Genomic DNA, 24,238 nt, shown 5'->3' on the forward strand with positions numbered 1-24,238 from the left:
CATGTTCCGTGTATATTAAACCATCAGGGGAACACACTCTCCTCACTTATACTGTTCACCTGGTAACATGTACCGTGTATATTAAACCATCAGGGGAACACACTCTCCTCACTTATACTGTTCACCTGGTAACATGTACCGTGTATATTAAACCATCAGGGGAACACACTCTCCTCAATTATACATTTCACTTGGTGACATATCCCGTGTGTATTGAACAATCAGGGGAACACACTCTCCTCACTTATACTGTTCACCTGGGAACATGTCCCGTGTGTATTGAACAATCAGGGGAACACACTCTCCTCACTTATACTGTTCACCTGGTAACATGTCCCGTGCGTATTCAACAATCAGGGGAAAACATTCGCCTCACTTATACTGTTCACCTGGTAAGATGTCCCGTGTGTATTGAACAATCAGGGGAACACACTCTCCTCACTTATCCTGTTCACCTGGTAACATGTCCCGTGCGTATTAAACCAACAGGGGAACACATTCTCCTCACTTTTACTGTTCACTTGGTAACATCTCCCGTGCGTATTTAACAAACAGGGGAACACATTCTCCTCACTTATAATGTTCACCTGGTAACATGTCCCGTGTGTATTAAACAAACAGGGAACACATTCTCCTCACTTATACTGTTCACCTGGTAACATGTCCCGTGTGTATTAAACAATCAGGGGAACACATTCTCCTCACTTATACTGTTCACTTGGTAACATGTCCCGTGCGTATTAAACAAACAGGGGAACACATTCTCCTCACTTCTACTGTTCACCTGGTAACATCTCCTGTGTATATTAAACCATCAATGGAACACACTCTCCTCACTTATCCTGTTCACCTGGTAACATGTCCTGTGTATATTAAAATATCAGGGGAACACACTCTCCTCACTTATACTGTTCACCTGGTAACATGTCCCGTGTGCATTAAACAATCAGGGGAACACACTCTCCTCACTTATACTGTTCACCTGATAACATGTCCCGTGTGTATTAAACCATCAGGGGAACACAATCTCCTCACTTATACTGTTCACCTGGTAACATGTCCTTTGCATATTTAACCATCTGGGGAAAACATTCTGCTCACTTCTACTATTCACCTGGTGACGTGTCCCATTTGTATTAAACAATCAGGGGAACACACTCTCCTCACTTATACTGTTCACCTGGTAACATGTCCTGTGTTTATTAAACCATCAGGGGAACACACTCTCCTCACTTATACTGTTCACCTGGTAACATGTCCCGTGTATATTAAACCATCAGGGTAACACACTCTCCTCACTTATACTGTTCACCTGGTAACATGTCCTGTGTACATTAAAGCATCAGGGGAACACACTCTCCTCAATTATACATTTCACTTGGTGACATGTCCCGTGTGTATTGAACAATCAGGGGAACACACTCTCCTCACTTATACTGTTCACCTGGTAACATGTCCCGTGCGTATTAAACAATCAGGGGAAAACATTCTCCTCACTTATACTGTTCACTTGGTAACATGTCCCGTGTGTATTAAACCAACAGGGGAACACATTCTCCTCACTTATTCTGTTCACCTGGTAACATGTCGCGTGTGCATTAAACCATCAGGGGAACATACTCTCCTCACTTATACTGTTCACCTGGTAACATGTCCCGTGCGTGTTAAACCATCAGGGGAACACACTCTCCTCACATATGCTGTTCACCTGGTGACATGTCCCGTGTGTATTAAACAATCTGAGGAACACACTCTCCTCACTTATACTGTTCACCTGGTAACATGTCCTGTGTGTATTAAACAATAAGGGGAATACACTCTCCTCACTTATACTGTTCACCTGGTAACATGTCCTGTGTGTATTAAACAATCAGAGGAACACACTCTCCTCACTTATACTGTTCACCTGGTGACATGTCCCGTGTGTATTAAACAATCAGGGGATCACACTCTCCTCAATTATACTGTTCACCTGGTAACATGTCCCGTGTATATTAAACCATCAGGGGAAAGAACTCTCCTCACTTATACTGTTCACCTGGTAACATGTCCCGTGTGCATTAAACCATCAGGGGAACACACTCTCCTCACTTATACTGTTCACCTGGTGACATGTCCCGTGTGCATTAAATCATCAGGGGAACACACTCTCCTCACTTATACTGTTCACCTGGTAACATGTCCCGTGCATATTAAACCACCAGGGGAACACAGTCTCCTCACTTATACTGTTCAGCTGGTAACATGTCCCGTCAGTATTAAACCATCAGGGGAACACACTCTCCTCACTTATACAGTTCACTTGGTGAAATGTCCCGTGCATATTAAACCATCAGGGGAACACACTCTCCTCATTTATACTGTTCAGCTGGAAACATGTCCCGTGAATATTAAACCATCAGGGGAAAGCACTCTCCTCACTTAGACTTTTCTCTTGGTAACATATCCCGTGTATATTAAACCATCAGGAGAACACACTCTCCTCACTTATACTGTTCACCTGGAAACATGTCCCGTGAATATTAAACCATCAGGGGAAAGCACTCTCCTCACTTAGACTGTTCACCTGGTTACATGTCCCGTGTGTATTGAACAATCAGGGGAACACACTCTCCTCACTTATACTGTTCACCTGGTAACATGTCCCGTGCGTATTAAACAATCAGGGGAAAACATTCGCCTCACTTATACTGTTCACCTGGTAACATGTCCCGTGCGTATTAAACCAACAGGGGAACACATTCTCCTCACATTTACTGTTCACTTGGTAACATCTCCCGTGCGTATTTAACAAACAGGGGAACACATTCTCCTCACTTATAATGTTCACCTGGTAACATGTCCCGTGTGTATTAAACAAACAGGGAACACATTCTCCTCACTTATACTGTTCACCTGATAACATGTCCCGTGTGTATTAAACAATCAGGGGAACACATTCTCCTCACTTATACTGTTCACTTGGTAACATGTCCCGTGCATATTAAACAAACAGGGGAACACATTCTCCTCACTTCTACTGTTCACCTGGTAACATCTCCTGTGTATATTAAACCATCAATGGAACACACTCTCCTCACTTATACTGTTCACCTGGTAACATGTCCTGTGTATATTAAAATATCAGGGGAACACACTCTCCTCACTTATACTGTTCACCTGGTAACATGTCCCGTGTGCATTAAACAATCAGGGAAACACACTCTCCTCACTTATACTGTTCACCTGATAACATGTCCCGTGTGTATTAAACCATCAGGGGAACACAATCTCCTCACTTATACTGTTCACCTGGTAACATGTCCTTTGCATATTTAACCATCTGGGGAAAACATTCTGCTCACTTCTACTGTTCACCTGGTGACGTGTCCCATTTGTATTAAACAATCAGGGGAACACACTCTCCTCACTTATACTGTTCACCTGGTAACATGTCCTGTGTTTATTAAACCATCAGGGGAACACACTCTCCTCACTTATACTGTTCACCTGGTAACATGTCCCGTGTATATTAAACCATCAGGGTAACACACTCTCCTCACTTATACTGTTCACCTGGTAACATGTCCTGTGTGCATTAAAGCATCAGGGGAACACACTCTCCTCACTTATACTGTTCATCTGGTAACATGTCCCGTCAGTATTAAACCATCAGGGGAACACACTCTCCTAACTTATACTGTTCAAATGGTAACATGTCCTTTGCATATTTAACCCTCAGGGGAAAACATTCTGCTCACTTCTGCTGTTCACCTGGTGACATGTCCCGTTTGTATTAAACAATCAGGGGAACACACTCTCCTCAATTATACTGCTCACCCGGTGACATGTCCCGTGTGTATTAAACAATCAGGGGAACACACTCTCCTCAATTATACTATTCACCTGGTGCCACGCCCCGGGTATATTAAACAATCAGGGGAAAACAATCTCCTCACTTATACTGTTCACCTGGTAACATGTCCCGTGCGTGTTAAACCATCAGGGGAACACACTCTCCTCACTTATACTGTTCAGCTGGTAACATGTCCCGTGAGTATTAAACAATCAGGGGAACACACTCTCCTCACTTATAATGTTCACCAGGTGACATGTCCCGTGTGTATTAAACAATCAGGGGATCACACTCTCCTCAATTATACTGTTCACCTGGTGACATGTCCCGGGTATATTAAACCATCAGGGGAACACACTCTCCTCACTTATACTGTTCACCTGGTAATATGTCCCGTGAATATTAAACCATCAGGGGAAAGCACTCTCCTCACTTATACTGTTCACCTGGTAACATGTCCCGTGCGTGTTAAACCATCGTGGGAACACACTCTCCTCACTTATACTGTTCACCTGGTAACATGTCCCGTGAGTATTAAACAATCAGGGGAACACACTCTCCTCACTTATACTGTTCACCTGGTAACATGTTCCGTGTATATTAAACCATCAGGGGAACACACTCTCCTCACTTATACTGTTCACCTGGTAACATGTACCGTGTATATTAAACCATCAGAGGAACACACTCTCCTCACTTATACTGTTCACCTGGTAACATGTACCGTGTATATTAAACCATCAGGGAACACACTCTCCTCAATTATACATTTCACTTGGTGACATATCCCGTGTGTATTGAACAATCAGGGGAACACACTCTCCTCACTTATACTGTTCACCTGGTAACATGTCCCGTGTGTATTGAACAATCAGGGGAACACACTCTCCTCACTTATACTGTTCACCTGGTAACATGTCCCGTGCGTATTAAACCAACAGGGGAACACATTCTACTCACTTATACTGTTCACTTGGTAACATGTCCCGTGCATATTAAACAAACAGGGGAACACATTCTCCTCACTTCTACTGTTCACCTGGCAACATCTCCTGTGTATATTAAACCATCAATGGAACACACTCTCCTCACTTATACTGTTCACCTGGTAACATGTCCTGTGTATATTAAAATATCAGGGGAACACACTCTCCTCACTTATACTGTTCACCTGGTAACATGTCCCGTGTGCATTAAACAATCAGGGGAACACACTCTCCTCACTTATACTGTTCACCTGATAACATGTCCCGTGTGTATTAGACCATCAGGGGAACACAATCTCCTCACTTATACTGTTCACCTGGTAACATGTCCTTTGCATATTTAACCATCTGGGGAAAACATTCTGCTCACTTCTACTGTTCACCTGGTGACGTGTCCCATTTGTATTAAACAATCAGGGGAACACACTCTCCTCACTTATACTGTTCACCTGGTAACATGTCCTGTGTTTATTAAACCATCAGGGGAACACACTCTCCTCACTTATACTGTTCACCTGGTAACATGTCCCGTGTATATTCAACCATCAGGGTAACACAATCTCCTCACTTATACTGTTCACCTGGTAACATGTCCTGTGTGCATTAAAGCATCAGGGGAACACACTCTCCTCACTTATACTGTTCATCTGGTAACATGTCCCGTCAGTATTAAACCATCAGGGGAACACACTCTCCTAACTTATACTGTTCAAATGGTAACATGTCCTTTGCATATTTAACCCTCAGGGTAAAACATTCTGCTCACTTCTGCTGTTCACCTGGTGACATGTCCCGTTTGTATTAAACAATCAGGGGAACACACTCTCCTCAATTATACTGCTCACCCGGTGACATGTCCCGTGTGTATTAAACAATCAGGGGAACACACTCTCCTCAATTATACTATTCACCTGGTGCCACGCCCCGGGTATATTAAACAATCAGGGGAAAACACTCTCCTCACTTATACTGTTCACCTGGTAACATGTCCCGTGCGTGTTAAACCATCAGGGGAACACACTCTCCTCACTTATACTGTTCAGCTGGTAACATGTCCCGTGAGTATTAAACAATCAGGGGAACACACTCTCCTCACTTATACTGTTCACCTGGTGACATGTCCCGTGTGTATTAAACCATCAATGGAACACACTCTCCTCACTTATACTGTTCACCTGGTAACATGTCCTGTGTATATTAAAATATCAGGGGAACACACTCTCCTCACTTATACTGTTCACCTGGTAACATGTCCCGTGTGCATTAAACAATCAGGGGAACACACTCTCCTCACTTATACTGTTCACCTGATAACATGTCCCGTGTGTATTAAACCATCAGGGGAACACAATCTCCTCACTTATACTGTTCACCTGGTAACATGTCCCGTTTATATTAATCCATCAGGGGAACACACTCTCCTCACTTACACTGTTCACCTGGTAAAATGTCTTGTGTGCATTACACCATCAGGGGAACACACTCTCCTCACTTATACAGTTCACTTGGTGACATGTCCCGTGCGTATTAAAACATCAGGGGAACACACTCTCCTCACTTATACAGTTCACCTGGTTACATGTCCCGTGTATATTAAACCATCAGGGTAACACACTCTCCTCACTTATACTGTTCACCTGGTAACATGTCCCGTGTATATTAAACCATCAGGGGAACACACTCTCCTCACTTATACTGTTCACCTGGTAACATGTCCTGTGTGCATTAAACCATCAGGGGAACACACTCTGCTCACTTATGCTGTTCATCTGGTAACATGTCCCGTCAGTATTAAACCATCAGGGGAACATACTCTCCTCACTTATACTGTTCACCTGCTAACATGTCACATGTATATTAAACCATCAGGGGAACACACTCTCCTCACTTATACTGTTCACCTGGTAACATGTCCCATGTATATTAAACTATCAGGGGAACACACTCTCCTCACTTATACTGTTCACCTGGTAACATGTCCTTTGCATATTTAACCATCAGGGGAAAACATTCTGCTCACTTCGACTGTTCACCTGGTGACATGTCCCGTTTGTATTAAACAATCAGGGGAACACACTCTCCTCACTTATACTGTTCACCTGGTAACATGTCCCGTGTATATTAAACCATCAGGGGATCACACTCTCCTCAATTATGCTATTCACCTGGTGCCACGCCCCGGGTATATTAAACAATCAGGGGAAAACACTCTCCTCACTTATACTGTTCACCTGGTAACATGTCCCGTGCGTGTTAAACCATCAGGGGAACACACTCTCCTCACTTATACTGTTCAGCTGGTAACATGTCCCGTGAGTATTAAACAATCAGGGGAACACACTCTCCTCACTTATACTGTTCACCTGGTGACATGTCCCGTGTGTATTAAACAATCAGGGGATCACACTCTCCTCAATTATACTGTTCACCTGGTGACATGTCCCGGGTATATTAAACCATCAGGGGAACACACTCTCCTCAGTTATACTGTTCACCTGGTAACATGTCCCATGAATATTAAACCATCAGGGGAAAGCACTCTCCTCACTTATACTGTTCACCTGGTAACATGTCCCGTGCGTGTTAAACCATCAGGGGAACACACTCTCCTCACTTATACTGTTCACCTGGTAACATGTCCCGTGAGTATTGAACAATCAGGGGAACACACTCTCCTCACTTATACTGTTCACCTGGTAACATGTTCCGTGTATATTAAACCATCAGGGGAACACACTCTCCTCACTTATACTGTTCACCTGGTAACATGTACCGTGTATATTAAACCATCAGGGGAACACACTCTCCTCAATTATACATTTCACTTGGTGACATATCCCGTGTGTATTGAACATTCAGGGGAACACACTCTCCTCACTTATACTGTTCACCTGGTAACATGTCCCGTGTGTATTGAACAATCAGGGGAACACACTCTCCTCACTTATACTGTTCACCTGGTAACATGTCCCGTGCCTATTAAACAATCAGGGGAAAACATTCGCCTCACTTATACTGTTCACCTGGTAACATGTCCCGTGTGTATTGAACAATCAGGGGAACACACTCTCCTCACTTATACTGTTCACCTGGTAACATGTCCCGTGCCTATTAAACCAACAGGGGAACACATTCTCCTCACTTATACTGTTCACTTGGTAACATCTCCCGTGCGTATTTAACAAACAGGGGAACACATTCTCCTCACTTATAATGTTCACCTGGTAACATGCCCCGTGTGTATTAAACAAACAGGGGAACACATTCTCCTCACTTATAATGTTCACCTGGTAACATGTCCCGTGTGTATTAAACAAACAGGGAACACATTCTCCTCACTTATACTGTTCACCTGGTAACATGTCCCGTGTGTATTAAACAATCAGGGGAACACATTCTCCTCACTTATACTGTTCACTTGGTAACATGTCCCGTGCGTATTAAACAAACAGGGGAACACATTCTCCTCACTTCCACTGTTCACCTGGTAACATCTCCTGTGTATATTAAACCATCAATGGAACACACTCTCCTCACTTATACTGTTCACCTGGTAACATGTCCTGTGTATATTAAAATATCAGGGGAACACACTCTCCTCACTTATACTGTTCACCTGGTAACATGTCCCGTGTGCATTAAACAATCAGGGGAACACACTCTCCTCACTTATACTGTTCACCTGATAACATGTCCCGTGTGTATTAAACCATCAGGGGAACACAATCTCCTCACTTATACTGTTCACCTGGTAACATGTCCCGTTTATATTAAACCATCAGGGGAACACACTCTCCTCACTTACACTGTTCACCTGGTAAAATGTCTTGTGTGCATTACACCATCAGGGGAACACACTCTCCTCACTTATACAGTTCACTTGGTGACATGTCCCGTGCGTATTAAAACATCAGGGGAACACACTCTCCTCACTTATACAGTTCACCTGGTTACATGTCCCGTGTATATTAAACCATCAGGGTAACACACTCTCCTCACTTATACTGTTCACCTGGTAACATGTCCCGTGTATATTAAACCATCAGGGGAACACACTCTCCTCACTTATACTGTTCACCTGGTAACATGTCCTGTGTGCATTAAACCATCAGGGGAACACACTCTGCTCACTTATGCTGTTCATCTGGTAACATGTCCCGTCAGTATTAAACCATCAGGGGAACATACTCTCCTCACTTATACTGTTCACCTGCTAACATGTCACATGTATATTAAACCATCAGGGGAACACACTCTCCTCACTTATACTGTTCACCTGGTAACATGTCCCATGTATATTAAACTATCAGGGGAACACACTCTCCTCACTTATACTGTTCACCTGGTAACATGTCCTTTGCATATTTAACCATCAGGGGAAAACATTCTGCTCACTTCGACTGTTCACCTGGTGACATGTCCCGTTTGTATTAAACAATCAGGGGAACACACTCTCCTCACTTATACTGTTCACCTGGTAACATGTCCCGTGTATATTAAACCATCAGGGGATCACACTCTCCTCACTTATACTGTTCACCTGGTAACATGTCCAGTGTATATTAAACCATTAGGGGAACACAATCTCCTCACTTATACTGTTCACCTGGTAACATGTCCTGTGTGCATTAAACCATCAGGGGAACACACTCTCCTCACTTATACTGTTCATCTGGTATCATGTCCCGTCAGTTTTAAACCATCAGGGGAACACACTCTCCTCACTTATACTGTTCAACTGGTAACATGTCCTTTGCATATTTGTCCATCAGGGGAAAACATTCTGCTCACTTCTGCTGTTCACCTGTTGACCAGTCCCGTTTGTATTAAACCATCAGGGGAACACACTCTCCTCACTTATACTGCTCACCCGGTGACATGTCCCGTGTGTACTAAACAATCAGGGGAACACACGCTCCTCAATTATACTGTTCACCTGGTGCCACGTCCCGGGTATATTAAACAATCAGGGGAAAACACTCTCCTCACTTATACTGTTCACCTGGTAACATGTCCCGTGCGTATTAAACCATCAGGGGAACACACTCTCCTCACTTATACTGTTCAGCTGGTAACATGTCCCGTGAGTATTAAACAAACAGGGGATCACACTCTCCTCAATTATACTGTTCACCTGGTAACATGTCCTGTGTATATTAAACCATCAGCGGAACACACTCTCCTCACTTCTACTGTTCACCTGGTAACATGTCCCGTGTATATTAAACCATCAGCGGAACACACTCTACTCACTTATACTGTTCACCTGGTAACATGTCCCGTGCGTGTTAAACCATCAGGGGAACACACTCTCCTCACTTATAATGTTCACCTGGTGGCATGTCCCGTGTGTATTAAACAATCAGAGGAACACACTCTCCTCACTTATACTGTTCACCTGGTAACATGTCCCGTGTATATTAAACCATCAGGGGAACACACTCTCCTCACATATACTGTTCACCTGGTGACATGTCCCGTTTGTATTAAACAATCAGGGGATCACACTCTCTTCAATTATACTGTTCACCTGGTAACATGTCCCTTGTATATTAAACCATCAGGGGAACACACTCTCCTCACTTATCCTGTTCACCTGGTAACATGTCCCGTGAATATTAATCCATCAGGGGAAAGCACTCTCCTCACTTATACTGTTCACCTGGTAACATGTCCCGTGTGCATTAAATCATCAGGGGAACACACTCTCCTCACTTATACTGTTCACCTGGTAACATGTCACGTGCATATTAAACCATCAGGGGAACACACTCTCCTCACTTATACTGTTCATCTGGTAACATGTCCAGTGAATATTAAACCATCAGGGGAACACACTCTCCTCACTTATCCAGTTCACTTGGTGAAATGCCCGTGCTTATTAAACCATAAGGGGAACACTCTCTCCTCACTTATACTGTTCAGCTGGTAACATATCCTTTGTGTATTAAACCATCAGGGGAACACACTCTCCTCACTTAGACTTTTCTCCTGGTAACATGTCCCGTGCGTATTAAACCATCAGGGGAACACACTCTCCTCACTTAGAATTTACTCCTGGTAACATGTCCCGTGTATCTTAAACCATCAGGGGAACACATTCTCCTCACTTATACTGTTCACTTGGTCACATGTCCCGTGAATATTAAAGCATCGGGGGAACACACTCTCCTCACTTATACTGTTCACCTGGAAACATGTCCCGTGAATATTAAACCATCAGGGGAAAGCACTCTCCTCACTTAGACTTTTCTCTTGGTAACATATCCCGTGTATATTAAACCATCAGGAGAACACACTCTCCTCACTTATACTGTTCACCTGGAAACATGTCCCGTGAATATTAAACCATCAGGGGAAAGCACTCTCCTCACTTAGACTTTTCTCCTGGTAACATGTCCCGTGAGTATTAAACCATCAGGGGAACGCACTCTCCTCACTTATACAGTTCACTTGGTGAAATGTCCCGTGCATATTAAACCATCAGGGGAACACACTCTCCTCACTTATACTGTTCACTTGGTAACATGTCCCGTGCGTATTAAACAAACAGGGGAACACATTCTCCTCACTTTTACTGTTCACCTGGTAACATGTCCCGTGCGTATTAAACCATCAGTGGAACACTCTCTCCTCACTTATACTGTTCACCTGGTAACAAGTCCTGTTTGCATTAAACCATCAGGAGAACACACTCTCCTCACTTGTACAGTTCACTTGGTGAAATGTCCCGTGCATATTAAACCATCAGGGGAACAAACTCTCCTCACTTAGACTTTTCTCCTGGTAACATGTCCCGTGCGTATTAAACCATCAGGGGAACAAACTCTCCTCACTTATACAGTTCACTTGGTGAAATGTCCCGCGCATATTAAACCATCAGGGGAACAAACTCTCCTCACTTAAACTTATCACCTGTTGACATGTCCCGTGTGTATTAAACAATCAGGGGAACACACTCTCCTCACTTCTACTGTTCACTTGGTAACTTGTCCCGTGTGTATTAAACAATCAGGGTAACACATTCTCCTCACTTATACTGTTCACTTGGTAACATGTCCCGTGCGTATTAAACAAACAGGGAACACATTCTCCTCACTTATACTGTTCACCTGGTAACATGTCCCATGTGTCTTAAAGAAACAGGGGAACACATTCTCCTCACTTATAATGTTCACCTGGCAGCATGTCCCGTGCGTATTAAACAAACAGTGGAACACATTCTCCTCAATTCTACTGTTCACCTGGCAACATGTCCCGTGCGTATTAAACAATCAGGGGAACACACTCCCCTCACGAATACTGTTCACCTGGTATCATGTCCTTTGTATATTAAACCATCAGGGGAACCCAGTCTCCTCACTTATACTGTTCACCTGGTAACATATCCCGTGTGCATTAAACAATCAGGGGAACACACTCTCCTCACTTATACCGTTCACCTGATAACATGTCCCGTGTGTATTAAACCATCAGGGGAACATAATCTCCTCACTTATACTGTTCACCTGGTGACATGCCCTGTGTATACTAAACCATCAGGGGAACACACTCTCCTCACTTATACTGTTTACCTGATAACATGTCCCGTCTATATTAAACCTTCAGGGGAACACACTCTCCTCACTTATACTGTTAACCTAATCACATGTCCCGTGTATATTAAACCATCAGGGGAACACACTCTCCTCACTTATACTGTTCACCTGGTAACATGTCCCGTATATATTAAACCATCAGGGGAACACACTCTCCTCACTTCTAATGTTCACCTGGTAACATATCCCGTGTATATTAAACCATCAGGGGAACACACTCTCCTCACTTACACTGTTCACCTGGTAAAATGTCCTGTGTGCATTAAACCATCAGGGGAACACACACTCCTCACTTTTGCAGTTCACTTGGTGACATGTCCCGTGCGTATTAAACCATCAGGTGAACACACTCGCCTCACTTATACTGTTCATCTGGTAACATGTCCCGTGTATATTAAACCATCAGGGGAACACACTCTCCTCACTTATACTGTTCACCTGTTAACATGTCCCGTGTATATTAAACCATCAGGGGAACACACTCTCCTCACTTATACTGTTCACCTGGTAACATGTCCTGTGTGCATTAAACCATCAGGGGAACACACTCTCCTCACTTATACTGTTCACCTGGTAACATGTCCTTTGCATATTTAACCATCAGGGGAAAACATTCTGCTAACTTATAATGTTCACTTGGTGACATGTCCCGTGTGTATTAAACAATCAGGGGAACACACTCTCCTCACTTATACTGTTCACCTGGTAACATGTCCTTTGCATATTTAACCATCAGGGGAAAACAATCTGCTCACTTATACTGTTCACCTGGCAACATGTCCTGTGTGCATTAAACAATCAGGGGAACACACTCTCCTCACTTATACTGTTCACCTGGGAACATGTCCCGTGTATATTAAACCATCAGGGGAAAACACTCTCCTCACTTATACTGCTCACCTGGTAACATGTCCCGTGAGTATTAAACAAGCAGGGGAACACTCTCTCCTCACTTATACTGTTCACCTGGTAACATGTCCTGTGTATATTAAACCATCAGGGGAACACATTCTCCTCACTTATACTGTTCACCTGGTAACATGTCCTGTGTGTATTAAACCATCAGGGGAAAGCACTCTCCTCACTTATACTGTTCACCTGGTAACATGTCCCGTGTGCATTAAACCATCAGTGGAACACCCACTCCTCACTTATACTGTTCACCTGGTAACATGTCCTGTGTGCATTAAATCATCAGGGGAACACACTCTCCTCACATATACAGTTCACTTGGTGAAATGTCCCGTGTGCATATTAAACCATCAGGGGAACACACTCTCCTCACTTCGACTGTTCATCTGGTAACATGTCCAGTGAATATTAAACCATCAGGGGAACACATTCTCCTCACTTATACTGTTCACCTAGTGACATGTCCCGTGTGTATTAAACAATCAGGGGAATTCACTCTCCTCACTTATACTGTTCACCTGGTATCATGCCCTGTGTATATTAAACCATCAGGGGAACACACTCTCCTCACATATACTGTTCACCTGCTAACATGTCCCGTGCGTGTTAAGCCATCAGGGGAACACACTCTCCTCACTTATACTGTTCACCTGGTAACATGTCCCGTGCGTATTAAACAATCAGGGGAACACACTCTCCTCACTTATACTGTTCACCTGTTGACATGTCCTGTTTGTATTAAACCATCAGGGGAACACACTCTCCTCACTTATGCTGTTCACCTGGTAACATGTCCCATGTATATTAAACCATCAGGGGAACACACTCTCCTCACTTACACTGTTCATCAGGTGACATGTCCTGTGTTTATTAAACAATCAGGGGAAAACAATCTCCTCACTTATACTGTTCACCTGTTGACATGTCCTGTGTGTATTAAACAATCAGGGGAACTCACTCTCCTCTCTTATACTGTTCACCTGGTGACATGTCCTGTGTGTATTAAACAATCAGGGGAACTCACTCTACTCACTTATACTGTTCACCTGGTGACATGTCCCGACAGTATTAAACCATCAGGGGAAGACAGTCTCCTCACTTATACTGTTCACCTGGTAACATGTCCTTTGCATATTTAACCATCAGGGGAAAACATTCTGCCCACTTATACTGTTCACCTGGTGACATGTCCCGACAGTATTAAACCATCAGGGGAACACACTCTCCTCACTTATACTGTTCACCTGGTAACATGTCCCGTGCGTATTAAACAATCAGGGGAACACACTCTCCTCACTTATACTGTTCACCTGTTGACATGTCCTGTTTGTATTAAACCATCAGGGGAACACACTCTCCTCACTTATGCTGTTCACCTGGTAACATGTCCCATGTATATTAAACCATCAGGGGAACACACTCTCCTCACTTATACTGTTCACCTGGTAACATATCCCATGTATATTAAACCATCAGGGGAACACACTCTCCTCACATATACTGTTCACCTGGTAACATGTCCTGTGTATATTAAACCATCAGTGGAACACACTCTCCTCACTTATACTGTTCACCTGATAACATGTCCCGTGTGTATTAAACAATCAGGGGAACACACTCTCTTCACTTATACTGTTCACCTGGTAACATTTCCCATGTATATTAAACCATCAGGGGAACACACTCTCCTCACTTATACTGTTTACCTGGTAACATGTCCTGTGTGTATTAAACAATCAGGGGAACACACTCTCTTCACTTATACTGTTCACCTGGTAACATGTCCCATGTATATTAAACCATCAGTGGAACACACTCTCCTCACTTATACTGTTTACCCGGTAACATGTCCTGTGTGCATTAAACCATCAGGGGAACACACTCTCTTCACTTATACTGTTCACCTGGTGACATGTCCCATGTATATTAAACAATCAGGGGAACACACTCTCTTCACTTATGCTGTTCACCTGGTAACATGTCCCGCGTATATTAAAACATCAGGGGAACACACGATCCTCACTTCCACTCTTCACCTGGTGACACGTCCCGTCAGTATTAAACAGTCAGGGGAACACACTCTCCTCACTTATACTGTTCACCTGGTAACATGTCCCGGGAGTATTAAACCATCAGGGGAACACACTCTCCTCACTTATACTGTTCACCTGGTAACATGTCCTGTGTATTTTAAACCATCAGGGGAACACATTCTCCTCACTTATTCAGTTCACCTGGTAACATGTCCCGTGTATATTAAACCATCAGGGGAACACACTCTCCTCACTTATACTGTTCACCTGGTAACATGTCCTGTGTATATTAAACCATCAGGGGAACACACTCTCCTCACTTATACTGTTCGCCTGGTAACGTGTCCCGTGTTTTTTAGCAATCAGGGGAACATACGCTGCTCGCTTATACTGTTCACCTGGTAACATGTCCCGTGTATATTAAACCATCAGGGGAACACATAATCCTCACTTATACTGTTCACCTGCTAACATGTCCCCTGTATATTAAACCATCAGGGGAATACAGTCTCCTCACTTATACTGTTCACCTGGAAACATGTCCCGTGTATATTAAACCATCAGCGGAACACACTCGCCTCACTTATACTGTTCAACTGGTAACATGTCCCGTCTATCTTAAACCATCAGGGGAAAGCACTCTCCTCACTTATACTGTTCACCTGGTAACATGTCCCGTGTATATTAAACCATCAGGGGAACACACTCTCCTCACTTATACTGATCACCTGGTGACATGTCCCGGGTATATTAAAAAATCAGGGGAACTCACTATCCTCACTTATGCTGTTCACCATGTATCATGTCCTGTGTATATTAAACCAACAGGGGAACACACTCTCCTCACTTATATAGTTCACCTGGTAACATGTCCCGTGCGTGTTAAACCATCAGGGGAACACACTCTCCTCACTTATACTGTTCACCTGGTGACATGTCCCGTGCGTACGTAACAATCAGGGAAACACACTCTCCTCACTTATACTGTTCACATGGTAACATGTCCCATGTATATTAAACCATCAGGGGAACACACTCTCCTCACTAATACTGTTTACCTGGTAACATGTCCTGTTTGCATTAAACAATCAGGGGAACACACTCTCTTCACTTATACTGTTCACCTGGTGACATGTCCCATGTATATTAAACAATCAGGGGAACACACACTCTTCACTTATGCTGTTCACCTGGTAACATGTCCCGCGTATATTAAACGATCAGGGGAACACACGATCCTCACTTCTACTCTTCACCTGGTGACACGTCCCGTCAGTATTAAACAATCAGGGGAACACACTCTCCTCACTTATACTGTTCACCTGGTGACATGTCCCGGGTGTATTAAACCATCAGGGGAACACACTCTCCTCACTTATACTGTTCACCTGGTAACATGTCCCGTGAGTATTAAACCATCAGGGGAACACACTCTCCTCACTTATACAGTTCACCTGGTAACATGTCCTGTGTATATTAAACCATCAGGGGAACACATTCTCCTCACTTATACTGTTCACCTGCTAACATGTCCCGTTTATATTAAACCATCAGGGGAATACAGTCTCCTCACTTATACTGTTCACCTGGTAACATGTCCCGTGTATATTAAACCATCAGGGGAAGACACTCTCCTCACTTATACTGTTCAACTGGTAACATGTCCCGTGTATATTAAACCATCAGGGGAACACACTCTCCTCACTTATACTGTTCACCTGGTAATCTGCCCTGTGTATATTACACCTTCATGGGAACACATTCTCCTCACTTATACTGTTCACCTGGGAACATGTCCCGTGTATATTAAACCATCAGGGGAACACACTCTCCTCACTTATACTGTTCAACTGGTAACATGTCCCGTGTATATTAAACCATCAGGGGAACACACTCTCCTCACTTATACTGTTCCCCTGGTTACATGTACCGTGTATATTACACCATCAGGGGAACACACTCTCCTCAATTATACATTTCACTTGGTGACATGTCCCGTGTGTATTGAACAATCAGGGGAACACACTCTCCTCACTTATACTGTTCAACTGGTAACATGCCCCTTGTGTATTGAACAATCAGGGGAACACACTCTCCTCACTTATACTGTTCACCTGGTAACATGTCCCGTGTGTATTAAATAATCAGGGGAACGCACTCTCCTCACTTATACTGTTCACCTGGTAACATGTCCCGTGTATATTAAACCATCAGGGGAACACACTCTCCTCACTTATACTGTTCACCAGGTGACATGTCCCGTGTGTATTAAACAATCAGGGGAACACACTCTCCTCACTTATACTGTTCACCTGGTAACATGTCCCGTGTGTATTAAACAATCAGGGGATCACACTCTCCTCAATTATACTGTTCACCTGGTAACATTTCCCGTGTGTATTAAATAATCAGGGGGACACACTCTCCTCACTTATACTGTTCACCTGGTAACATGTCCCGTGTATATTAAACCATCAGGGGAACACACTCTCCTCACTTATACTGTTCACCAGGTGACATGACCAGTGTGCATTAAACAATCAGGGGAACACACTCTCCTCACTTATACTGTTCACCTGGTAACATGTCCCGTGTGTATTAAACAATCAGGGGATCAAACTCTCCTCAATTATACTGTTCACCTGCTGACATGTCCCGTGTATATTAAACCATCAGGGGAACACACTCTCCGCACTTATACTGTTCACCTGGTAACATGTCCCGTGCGTGTTAAACCATCAGGGGAACATACTCTCCTCACTTATACTGTTCACCTGGCAACATGTCCCGTGAGTATTAAACAATCAGGGAAACACACTCTCCTCACTTATACTGTTCACCTGGTGACATGTCCCGTGTGTATTAAACAATCAGGGGAACACAATCTCCTCACTTACACTGTTCACCTGGTGACATGTCCCGTCAGTATTAAACAATCAGGGGTACTCACTCTCCTCACTTATACTGTTCACCTGGGAACATGTCCCGTGCGTGTTAAACCATCAGGGGAACACGCTCTCCTCACTTATACTGTTCACCTGGCAAGTTGTCCCGTGAGTATTAAACCATCAGCGGAACACACTCTCCTCACTTATACTGTTCAACTGGTAACATGTCCCGTGCGTGTTAAACCATCTGGGGAACACACTCTGCTCACATATACTATTCACCTGGTAACATGTCCCGTGTGTATTAAACAATCAGGGGAAAACACTCTCCTCACTTATACTGTTCAGCTGGTAACATGTCCCGTGCGTGTTAAACCATCAGGGGAACACACTCTCCGCACTTATACTGTTCACCTGGTAATATGTCCTGTGTGTATTAAACAATCAGGGGAATACACTCTCCTCACTTATACTGTTCACCTGGTAACATGTCCCGTGTATATTAAACCATCAGGGGAACACAGTCTCCTCACTTATACTGTCAGCTGCTGACATGTCCCGTGTGCATTAAACAATCAGGGGAACACACTCTCCTCACTTATACTGTTCACCTGATAACATGTCCCGTGTGTATTAAACCATAAGGGGAACACACTCTCCTCACTTATACTGTTCACCTGGTAATATGCCCTGTGTATATTAAACCATCAGGGGAACACACTCTCCTCACTTATACTGTTCACCTGGGAACATGTCCCGTGTATATTAAACCATCAGAGGAACACACTCTCCTCACTTATACTGTTCACCTGGTAACATGTCCCGTGCGTGTTAAACCATCAGGGGAACACGCTCTCCTCAGTTATACTGTTCACCTGGCAAGTTGTCCCGTGAGTATTAAACCATCAGCGGAACACACTCTCCTCACTTATACTGTTCACCTGGTAATATGCCCTGTGTATATTAAACCATCAGGGGAACACAGTCTCCTCACTTATACTGTTCACCTGGTAACATGTACCTTGTATATTAAACCATCAGGGGAACACGTTCTCCTTACTTATACTGTTCACCTGGCAAGATGTCCCGTGAGAATTAAACTATCAGCGGAACACACTCTCCTCACTTATACTGTTCACCTGGTAACGTGTCCCGTGCGTGTTAAACCATCAGGGGAACACACTCTACTCACATATACTATTCACCTGGTAACATGTCCCATGTGTATTAAACAATCAGGGGAAAACACTCTCCTCACTTATACTGTTCACCTGGTAACATGTCCCGTGCGTGTTAAACCATCAGGGGAACACACTCTCCGCACTTCTACTGTTAACCTGGTAATATGTCCTGTGTGTATTAAACAATCAGGGGAATACACTCTCCTCACTTATACTGTTCACCTGGTAACATGTCCCGTGTATATTAAACCATCAGGGGAACACACTCTCCTCACTTATACTGTCAGCTGCTGACATGTCCCGTGTGCATTAAACAATCAGGGGAACACACTCTCCGCACTTATACTGTTCACCTGATAACATGTCCCGTGTTTATTAAACCATAAGGGGAACACACTCTCCTCACATATACTGTTCACCTGGGAACATGTCCCGTGCATATTAAACCATCAGAGGAACACACTATCCTCACTTATACTGTTCACCTGGTAACATGTCCCCTGTATATTAAACCATCAGGGGAACACACTCTTCTCACTTATACTGTTCACCTGGTAACATGTACCTTGTATATTAAACCATCAGGGGAACACACTCTCCTCACTTATACTGTTCACCTGGTAACATGTCCCCTGTATATTAAACCATCAGGGGAACACACTCTCCTCACTTATACTGTTCACCTGGTAACATGTCCCGTGTGCATGAAACAATCAGGGGAACACCCTCTCCTCACTTTTACGGTTCACCTGATAACATGTCCCGTGTGTATTAAAACATAAGGGGAACACACTCTCCTCACTTATACTGTTCATCTGGTAATATGCCCTGTGTATATTAAACCATCAGGGGAACACACTCTCCTCACTTCTACTGTTCACCTGGTAACATGTCCCGTGTATATTAAACCATCAGGGGAACACACTCTCCTCACTTATACTGTTCACCTGGTAATATTTACCGTGTATATTATACCATCAGGGGAACACATTCTCCTCAATTATACATTTCACTTGGTGACATGTCCCGTGTGTATTGAACAATCAGGGGAACACACTCTCCTCACTTATACTGTTCACCTGGTAACATGTCCCGTGTGTATTAAACAATCAGGGGATCACACTATCCTCAATTATACTGTTCACCTGCTGACATCTCCCGTGTATATTAAACCATCAGGGGAACACACTCTCCGCACTTATACTGTTCACCTGGTAACATGTCCCGTGCGTGTTAAACCATCAGGGGAACACACTCTCCTCACTTATACTGTTCACCTGGCAACATGTCCCGTGAGTATTAAATAATCAGGGAAACACACTCTCCTCACTTATACTGTTCACCTGGTGACATGTCCCGTGTGTATTATACAATCAGGGGAACACAATCTCCTCACTTATACTGTTCACCTGGTGACATGTCCCGTCAGTATTAAACTATCAGGGGAACTTACTCTCCTCACTTATACTGTTCACCTGGTAACATGTCCCGTGCGTGTTAAACCATCCGGGGAACACGCTCTCCTCACTTATACTGTTCACCTGGCAAGATGTCCCGTGAGTATTAAACCATCAGCGGAACACAATATCCTCACTTATACTGTTCACCTGGTGACATGTCCCGTCAGTATTAAACAATCAGGGGAACTCACTCTCCTCACTTATACTGTTCACCTGGTAACATGTCCCGTGCGTGTTAAACCATCAGGGGAACACACTCTCCGCACTTATACTTTTCACCTGGTAATATGTCCTGTGTGTATTAAACAATCAGGGGAATACACTCTCCTCACTTATACTGTTCACCTGGTAACATGTCCCGTGTATATTAAACCATCAGGGGAACACAGTCTCCTCACTTATACTGTCAGCTGCTGACATGTCCCGTGTGCATTAAACAATCAGGGGAACACACTCTCCTCACTTATACTGTTCACCTGATAACATGTCCCGTGTGTATTAAACCATAAGGGGAACACACTCTACTCACTTATACTGTTCACCTGGTAATATGCCCTGTGTATATTAAACCATCAGGGGAACACACTCTCCTCACTTATACTGTTCACCTGGGAACATGTCCCGTGTATATTAAACCATCAGAGGAACACACTCTCCTCACTTATACTGTTCACCTGGTAACATGTCCCCTGTATATTAAACCCTCAGGGGAACACACTCTCCTCACTTATACTGTTCACCTGATAACATGTACCTTGTATATTAAACCATCAGGGGAACACGCTCTCCTCACTTATACTGTTCACCTGGCAAGATGTCCCGTGAGTATTAAACCATCAGCGGAACACACTCTCCTCACTTATACTGTTCACCTGGTAACATGTCCCTTGCGTGTTAAACCATCAGGGGAACACACTCTACTCACATATACTATTCACCTGGTAACATGTCCCGTGTGTATTAAACAATCAGGGGAAAACACTCTCCTCACTTATACTGTTCACCTGGTAACATGTCCCGTGCCTGTTAAACCATCAGGGGAACACACTCTCCGCACTTATACTGTTCACCTGTTAACATGTCCCGTGTAAATTAAACCATCAGGGGAACACATAATCCTCACTTATACAGTTCATCTGCTAACATGTCCCGTGTATATTAAACCATCAGGGGAATACAGTCTCCTCACTTATACTGTTCACCTGGTAACATGTCCCGTGTATATTAAACCATCAGCGGAACACACTCGCCTCACTTATGCTGTTCACCTGGTAACATGTCCCGTGTATCTTAAACCATCAGGGGAAAGCACTCTCCTCCCTTATACTGTTCACCTGGTAACATGTCCCGTGTATATTAAACTATCAGGGGAACTCACTCTCCTCACTTATACTGTTCACCTGGTATCATGTCCTGTGTATATTAATCCAACAGGGGAACACACTCTCCTCACTTATACAGTTCACCTGGTAACATGTCCCGTGCGTGTTAAACAATCAGGGGAACACACTCTCCTCACTGATACTGTTCACCTGGTAACATGTCCCGTGCGTGTTAAACCATCAGGGGAACACACTCTCCTCACTTATACTGTTCACCTGGTGACATGTCCCGTGCGTACTTAACAATCAGGGTAACAATCTCTCCTCACTTATACTGTTCACCTGGCAACATGTCCCGTGTATACTAAACGATCAGGGGAACACACTCTCCTCATTTATACTGTTCACCTGGAAACATGTCCCGTGTATATTAAACCATCAGGGGAAAGCACTCTCCTCACTTATACTGTTCACCTGGAAACATGTCCCGTGTATATTAAACCATCAGGGGAACACACTCTGCTCAATTATACTGTTCACCTGGTAACAAGTCCCATGTATATTAAACAATCAGGGGAACACAATCGCCTCACTTTTGCAGTTCACCTGGTAACATGTCCCGTGAGTATTAAACAATCCGGGGAACACGCTCTCCTCACTTATACTGTTCACCTGGTAATATGTCCTGTGTGCATTAAACAATCAGGGGAATACACTCTCCTCACTTATACTGTTCACCTGGTAACATTTCCCGTGCGTGTTAAACCATCAGGGGAACACACTCTCCTCACTGATACAGTTCAGCTGGTAACAGTTCCCGTGAATATTAAACCATCAGGGGAAAGCACTCCCCTCACTTATACTGTTCTCCTGGTAACATGTCCCGTGTATATGAAACCATCAGGGGAACACACTTTCCTCACTTATACTATTCACCTGGTAACATGTCCCGTGTGCATGAAACAATCAGGGGAACAGACTCTCCTCACTTTTACTGTTCACCTGTTAACATGTCCCGTGTGTATTAAACCATAAGGGGAACACACTCTCCTCACTTATACTGTTCACCTGGTAATATAGCCTGTGTATATTAAACCTTCATGGGAACACACTCTCCTCACTGATACTGTTCACCTGGGAACATGTCCCGTGTATATTAAACCATCAGGGGAACACACTCTCCTCACTTATACTGTTCACCTGGTAACATGTACCGTGTATATTATACCATCAGGGGAACACACTCTCCTCAATTATACATTTCACTTGGTGACATGTCCCGTGTGTATTGAACAATCAGGGGAACACACTCTCATCACTTATACTGTTCACCTGGTAACATGCCCCTTGTGTATTGAACAATCAGGGGAACACACTCTCCCCACTTATACTGTTCACCTGGTAACATGTACCGTGTGTATTAAATAATCAGGGGTACACACTCTCCTCACTTATACTGTTCACCTGGTAACATGCCCCGTGTACATTAAACCATCAGGGGAACACACTCTCCTCCCTTATACTGTTCACCAGGTGACAAGTCCCGTGTGTATTAAACAATCAGGGGAACACACTCTCCTCACTTATACTGTTCACCTGGTAACATGTCCCGTGCGTATTAAACAATCAGGGGATCACACTGTCCTCAATTATACTGTTCACCTGGTAACATGTCCCGTGTGTATTAAATAATCAGGGGAACACACTCTCCTCACTTATACTGTTCACCTGGTAACATGTCCCGTGTATATTAAACCATCAGGGGAACACACTCTCCTCACTTATACTGTTCTCCTGGTAACATGTCCCGTGTATATGAAACCATCAGGGGAACACACTCTCCTCACTTATACTGTTCACCTGGTAACATGTCCCGTGTGCATGAAACAATCAGGGGAACACACTCTCCTCACTTTTACTGTTCACCTGATAACATGACCCGTGTGTATTAAACCATAAGTGGAACACACTCTCCTCACTTATACTGTTCACCTGGTAATCTGCCCTGTGTATATTAAACCTT

This window comes from Heterodontus francisci, unplaced genomic scaffold (assembly GCF_036365525.1).
Source record: "Heterodontus francisci isolate sHetFra1 unplaced genomic scaffold, sHetFra1.hap1 HAP1_SCAFFOLD_75, whole genome shotgun sequence".
NCBI classification, from domain to species: domain Eukaryota; kingdom Metazoa; phylum Chordata; class Chondrichthyes; order Heterodontiformes; family Heterodontidae; genus Heterodontus; species Heterodontus francisci.